This window comes from Phascolarctos cinereus, unplaced genomic scaffold (assembly GCF_003287225.1).
Source record: "Phascolarctos cinereus isolate Bilbo 61053 unplaced genomic scaffold, phaCin_HiC Scaffold_7;HRSCAF=346, whole genome shotgun sequence".
Classification (NCBI taxonomy): domain Eukaryota; kingdom Metazoa; phylum Chordata; class Mammalia; order Diprotodontia; family Phascolarctidae; genus Phascolarctos; species Phascolarctos cinereus.
In genome coordinates, this window is record NW_027556180.1 from 63,560,161 (window position 1) to 63,567,062 (window position 6,902).

At 39.2% G+C, this 6,902-nt stretch overlaps 1 long non-coding RNA gene across 3 annotated transcripts in view; it reads left to right on the forward strand.

Annotated features, from left to right (window-relative positions):
• Positions 1-4,555, forward strand: part of LOC110219400 (uncharacterized) — a 110,192-nt gene extending 105,637 nt beyond the window's left edge. For all 3 annotated transcript variants that reach the window (XR_002327613.1, XR_013483365.1, XR_013483364.1), the window contains exons 3-4: positions 220-321; positions 4,007-4,555. This is a non-coding gene — a long non-coding RNA (uncharacterized LOC110219400). The remainder of the gene's footprint in view (positions 1-219; positions 322-4,006) is intronic.
• The last annotated feature ends 2,347 nt before the right edge of the window (positions 4,556-6,902 follow it).

A 6,902-nucleotide genomic window follows, 5' to 3' on the forward strand; every position in this document is an offset into this window, starting at 1 on the left:
AGATGGGGAGGAGGCGGGGACCATACCACTGTCATTCAGACTAAAACTGGATTAAACATATAATTATCTTTGAGAGGAAATCTTTCTAGCGTAACCCTTTCCTTCTGCAGTTTCTTATTCCCACTGAGTGAATGGGACAGGTCACATCCTTCAGGCTGGTATATCTACTGCAGGTATCCAAACATTGTAATGAAATCACCTCCCTTTCTTTATTCCCAGACGAAACATATTTAACTTTGAAGTGCCTTCTTCAGAAGATAGAGCTTCTCTTCCTTTTCTTGTCCCCTGCTATTTCACTAAAACCTGGATGTAGTTTTCAAGGTGAGTAACTAAAAACAGGTAACTAAAAACCAAAAACTAAGATTTAGTGCAAATTTACCCAGGACCTTACCTTGGTCTTCTTTCTGTCTTTCAGCATCAAAGGCTTTAGTTTTCTTTCCCTTCCCCATTCTGTATTTTGTAGGATTATAGATGTAAAACTGAGGCTTAGAAAAGTAAAGTGAATTGCCCAAGATTACATAGCTAATTGGTCAGGATTTGAACTCAGGTCTTTCTAAGTCTCATGCTTTATCCACTGTATTCCCTAGCTTCCTTCGATCTGGGTTACATTTTTGTTCTTTAAAATGTTAATTTTGGGGGGCAGCTAGGTGGTTCAGTGGATAGAGCACCGGCCCTGAAGTCAGGAGGACCTGAGTTCAAATTCGGCCTCAGACCAAACACTTGACACTCACTAGCTGTGTGACTCTGGGCAAGTTACTTAACCCCAATTGCCTAAAAGCAAAAATAAATAAATAAATAAAATTTTAATTTTGTTTGTGCCTTTTTTTTATAAGCCTTTTACTATCCAGTCATTTCCAAATTATGCCATCTATATTATTGTTCCTGGGACCCTGGACTCTGACAGGTGAGCTTTTATCTTATCTTCCATAGAACCAGGGCACCATGCCACTTTTGGCCATCTCCAAACCGTGTTGCTATAGGCATTCCTTCCCTGCTCCTAACTTCCCCTTTATTCTGCTTCAGTTCTGGTCTTCTGTTAGGGTTATCTTCCTGAAGCTGTTAGGGTAAGCTTTCTGAAGAGTAGAACTATCTTGCTTGTTTTATTTGTGTCTCTAGCATATAGTAAAATATCTGATACATACTGGGGTATCTAGATAGTGCAGTGGATAGAGTACTGAGTCTGGAATCAGGAGGACTCTTTTTCCTTTGTTCAACTGCGGCCTCAGACACTTACTAGCTGTGTGACTCTAGGCAAGCCACTTAACCTTGTGTGCCTCAGTTTCCTCATCTGCAAAATGAGCTGGAGAAGGAAATGGCAAACCACTCCATTATCTTTGCCAAGAAATCCCAATTGGGGTTACCAAGAGTTGGACGTGACTGAAAAATGACTGAACAATTGATACAGAGAAATGATTTTTTATTCATTAATTAAAAATACATCCCTCCTCCCCTGTTTTACCCAGCCAGCCCACTCTTGTAACAAAGATTAAAAAAAAAAAGAGAAAAAAAAGAAATTCATTAAAACTAACCAATACATTAACTATATCTTCCATTATGTAAGTGTTCCATGCCCAGTGTCCCACCCTTGTGATGAAAGCAGTGAGGTTACTTTTCTCATCTCTTCTCAGCAAATCCTAGTCACATTTAGCTTTTTTAATATTGTTCTTCCTGTTTACATTGTTATAGTCATTGTGTATATTGTTTTCCTAGGTCTGATTAAATCTTTCCCTGCTTCTCTGAATTCTTTTATACTCCTTGTTTTTTATGATGCAGTAGTATTCATGTATCACAATTTGTTTGGTCATTTCCTAGTTAAGAGATACCAATTTGTTTCCAGGGCTTTGCCACCACAAAAAGAGCTTCTGTGATTATTTTTATGTATAAAGGACTTTTCTTTCTGTCTTTGACTTCTTTGGGGCATATGCTGAGCAGTTAGATGTCTAAGTTAGAGGGTAAGAACAGTTCAGTCATTTTTTAAAGCGTAATTTCAAATTGCTTTCCAGAAAAGGTTAGACTAATTCACAACTTTAACATATTCTCGTTTTTCCTTAAACTCCAACATTGACAATTTTTGCCTTTTATTATCTTTGATAATTTGTTGGTTCTGAAGTAAACCCCTATTGATTTGTGTTTATTTTATTATTAGTGATTTGGTATAATCTTTCATAAGGTTAATAGTTGGCAATTTTTGTTTTGAGAATTGTTTATTCATATCCTTTGACTATGTATCCTTTGGGAAATAGCTATTGGTCTTACATATTTGTGTTACTTCTCATTATCTCTTGGATATCAGATCCTTACCAGACAGATTAGATGCAAAGATTTTTTCCCCTCAATCAGCAGTTTTCCTTCTTATCCAAACTGCTTTGATTTTATTTGTGCAAAATCTGTTCAAGTTCCTACAATGAGATTATCTACTTGATTTTTTGGTGAGCTTTTCTATGCATTGTCTGGTTAAGAATTTCCGAGATTACCATCTAAAGGAAAGACATTATATAAATCTAACCTAAAATAGAAATAGTGATGTCAAAATAATAATCCAAATAACAACAAACCCCAGGGTTTATAAAGACCTTTCTATTGTTAACCCTTTCTAAAGGATGGAAAGGCTGAACCACAGGAAAGTGAAGGTCATCCAGTGACAGTTTACTTTTCTGTGATATCAAACACCTGATTCTTTGGAAGAAATCAGAGAAAGGGATTGCATCCTTCAGCTTTTCTCTTCAATCTTGGCATTTTGTAGCTAGAGCTAGTGAGTTATTAGAAGACCTAAGAATAAAATGAAATCTCTTGCCTTCCAACTCAGTGCCATATCCTTTTGAATCTGATGCCAAAACTGAGAAAAGAATAAATTGTTTTAAGAGCTATTCGAGCATTCCCTGGCATTAATATTTACTACCTTCCCAAGTCACATTTCACCTACAGTTTTTATGATCAGTCATCAAGACAGAAGGGAAAAGTGCAGTGATTCTTACCTGACACCTGATCCACAGAGAATTTTTAGTAGTCCACACACATTTTTACCAATGGCTCTTCTCAAAACTTAAGAAAACTGATTCTCCGTTCTCTGGGCTTCTTGCTTTTATATATTGTGCCATGGACTTCACCTTATTCTGTTATATATATATCTTTCCCCCCTCGTATCCAGTCTGTTCCAGTAACTAAAAACCATAAAGCTAAGGCTTTGGGGGGGGAGGGGAGGGACAACGGTCTTTGGGAAATGAAGCATATTTTCAATGTAGTTTAGGATGGGAAAAACTGCCTTAATGGCAGAAGTCCTGAACTAGGAGTGATGAGATTCGGCTTCTAGTCGTGGGGCCCAAGTTTCCATTTAGAATGAAATATAAACTTCTCAGCTTGGCCTTTAAAACCCTCTCGAAATCTGGCTTCAGACTACCTTTCCAGACTCATTTCACTTTATTCATCTGAATACTCTCTACATTCTAGTGAAAGTGGCTCATTAGCTCTTTCCTGAACTTGGCATTCAATCTCCTACCTCTGGACTTTAGCACAAACTGTACCTCATGCCTGCAATGCACTCCCTCCTCACCCCTGCCTCTTTGAATCTAGTCAATTTTCTAGTCAATCTAGTCAATGAAGTGTTGATGATGTGCCAACTCACAGGGCTAATCACATCCTTCAAGAGCCTGCCTTCAAGGCTTAGCTCTTGCGCCATTTTCTGAAGGGAGCCTTCCCTGATTCCTCTAGTTGTTAATATTCACTCTCACCTCTTCAAGTGATCATTTTTTGCATATCCGTTCACATGTTGTATTTCCCCCAGTACAGGCAGCTAGGTGGCACAGTCAATAGAGCACTGGGCCTGGAGTTGAGAAGACTTGATTTCAAAGCCAGCCTCAAATGCTTACCAGCTGAGCTCAGCTGACTCAAGCTTTATCCTGGATGAACATCCTTCCCCTACTCTGAATATCCTTTCTTTGCTATGACTAAATCTCCTTTTGTTAACTGTTAGATGGATTACAAGTGTCTCATTTTGTTCCATTTTCAGACCTCAACCACCAGAAGACCAATTCGCAGCCCATAACCTAAAGAGGTGGTCGTCATCAAGAAAAGACCAGTATGGAGAGAAAAATACAATGTCCATCAGTATACTAGCCTTGTTTTTGATAGGAGCTGAAAGCAGGATTGATTGGGGTAATAATGGAATGAATTGTGGTACATAAATTTAATGGAATATCACTGCGTTCTCAGGAACGATGAATAGGAAGGATTCAGGGAAACATAGGAAGAGTTGTATGAAGTGATTACAGAGTAAAGACAGCAGAACTGAGAGGGCCACAAACTCAAGGACTACAATAATGCAAACAAAGTCAACACGGCTAGACAGGCAAAACTCTAGTTAAATATAACATTGCATGGTAGGGCTGTCCTGACAGAGTTGGTGAATTCTCCCCCTTTCTAGTAATAATGACATATTGTTTTGAGGGAATGTACTTAGCAAGAGGCTTTGTTTAGGTATTTGTTGAGAAATATCTGCTCTGTTTTTGCTTTCTAAACAAAATATAGCAATAAATTTAACAGAATCCCTGGCAAGTGATTGTCTTGTCTTGGTACCATTGGCAAACATGACGTATCTCCTTGATACAAAATGATGAGGGGTGGGAAGGAGAGAAGGGGGAAGAGGGACCAGGGAAACCATCATACATTGAAGGGGGTGAGGTAGGGAAGTGTTTAAATTTAATCGTAGTAATGAATTGACTCACGTTCAAGTCAAATGGCCAAACAGTTTGATGCAACCTTAGACTGCATGTCACTAATGATATATTAAGAAAGAATGGCCCTCTCCCTGATCCCTGTAAAACTGAATTTATTATTCAGTTCCATGAGGATTCTTGGCCGCAAACTATAAATCTAACTTTTTCCTGCTGTTCAATTTCAAATTCTCTCACAGGCTAAGATTGTGTTTAGTAAGAGCCTATGTTCCCTTCTGACTCTAAGAGTCAGAATTCTGTGATTCTTCTGATGTGTCTTAACTTACGCATTCAGTCTGATTCTCCTTTTTCCCCCCTTTGCTGTTAATGTTCATTCATTCATTCGTTCGTTCAACAAACATTTACCAAGTTCCTACTGTATGGAGAGCATTGTTTTTGGTGATAGGGAGATACAAAGGAAATAACCAGCCTTACCCTTTTGGAGCTTGCAGCCTGGTAGGGGGATGAGACACAAACACAGATAAATATAATACACAACAGAGAGGAACTGATTGGGTGATTTCATTGGTATTGGAAACTCCCCAAACTCTCTCTACCAATGCAGGTCAGCACCTTCTCTTTGACACAGTTTTAGAAAGTTGCCTAGAGTGGGTTTTACACACACACACACACACACACACACACACACACACACACACACACAGAATATATATTAGAGACAGAACTCAAACCCAGGTCTTGCCAACTCAAAGGCCACGCTGTATCCGCTGTGCAACACTGTCTCTCATACATCTCATGCTCAGTATCATAGCTATAATGTACAATCTACACATTGCCAAAGAAACGGATGCTGTTGACTCTGCATTTCAAGCTTTCTGTAGCATGCCTTCAATCTACTTTTTCAGTCTTATCATCATCATCCCATATTAGTCCTATATCTCTCCTCTTCACAATTTGTCCTTTTTCTCTATTGGATCCCCATTTGTCTGGACTCTTTCTTGCCACTGGATTCTGATGACTCCAAAGGAGAGAGTCAAGCTGATGACTTTGTGCAGCTCTGCCTCACTTCAATCCAGTTCTCAGGCAAGTCAAGATGTCACTCTCATGATGTCAATGATCCTCTGACAATGAAGGACAAACAACACCATCCACAATTAGCTGTTCCCCACACAACACTTTATGAACCATCTCTACACAATTACACATGCAATTCCTAGGAATAGAGTGCCAGGCTCAGAGTTAGGAAAACCTGAGTTCAAATCCAGCCTCAGACACTTACTGACTATGTGACCCTAGGTAAGCTAATTAATTGCTGTCTGCCTCAGTTTCCTCAACTGTTAAATGAATATAATAATAGAACTTACCTCAAAGGGTTGTTGTGAGGATCAAATAAGATAATATTTGCAAAGTGCTTAGCACAGATAGCACCTGGCACATAGTAGGCTCTATATAAATGCATATTCCTTTCCATTCTTCAATTCTTTCCTTCATGGCTTAGCTCCAGGCCTTCTGCTCTTTAAGCCTCCCCTGAATCTCCACCATGGTTAATGTTCTTTTCTTCCTCAAACTGCCTTGCATTTATCTCTGCATTCATCTCTACCTATATTTGTATTAAATCCTTCCGTTAGAATGTAAGCTCCCCAAGGGCAGGTATCGTTTTCCTTTTTCGCCTTTGCATTCCTAGTTCTTAGTCTGGTGTGTCTTGCTTAGCACTTAGCTGAAGTTTGCTGTATTAAGAATGAACTTTTAGCAAAACTTTCTCCTCAGGCAGATCTTTGCCCCACTGCTTTAAGATGGGACTCTATTCTCTTATCAACATGCTCTGATATTTCTGTAGGAGGAAATGAACCTCAGTCACATGACAGTGAATTTTTTTAAAAAATTGCCCGAAGAAGCCATAGACCATCGAAAATTACTACTAAGCCATGCAAATGTTTCCCAGTGGGGGTAGGGGTGGGTGAGGGAATCTCTGCCTAACACCATAAATCTCAAGATCTGCCCGAGGAAGATTAAACATACTGTCATTTCCCCCTCTTTATTGGTTGTTTACATTTACTTGACAGAGACTTATTAAGAGCCTCCGCTATGTAATCCACTGATCTAGGTGGTAGGGGAAAGGCCTCTGCCCTCATTAAGTTTATGATCCAGAAGGGAAGATAAGACAAGACATATGGATCGTAGATCATAGATTTAGGGCTGGGAAGGACCTTCGAGGTTATCTAAACCAATCTC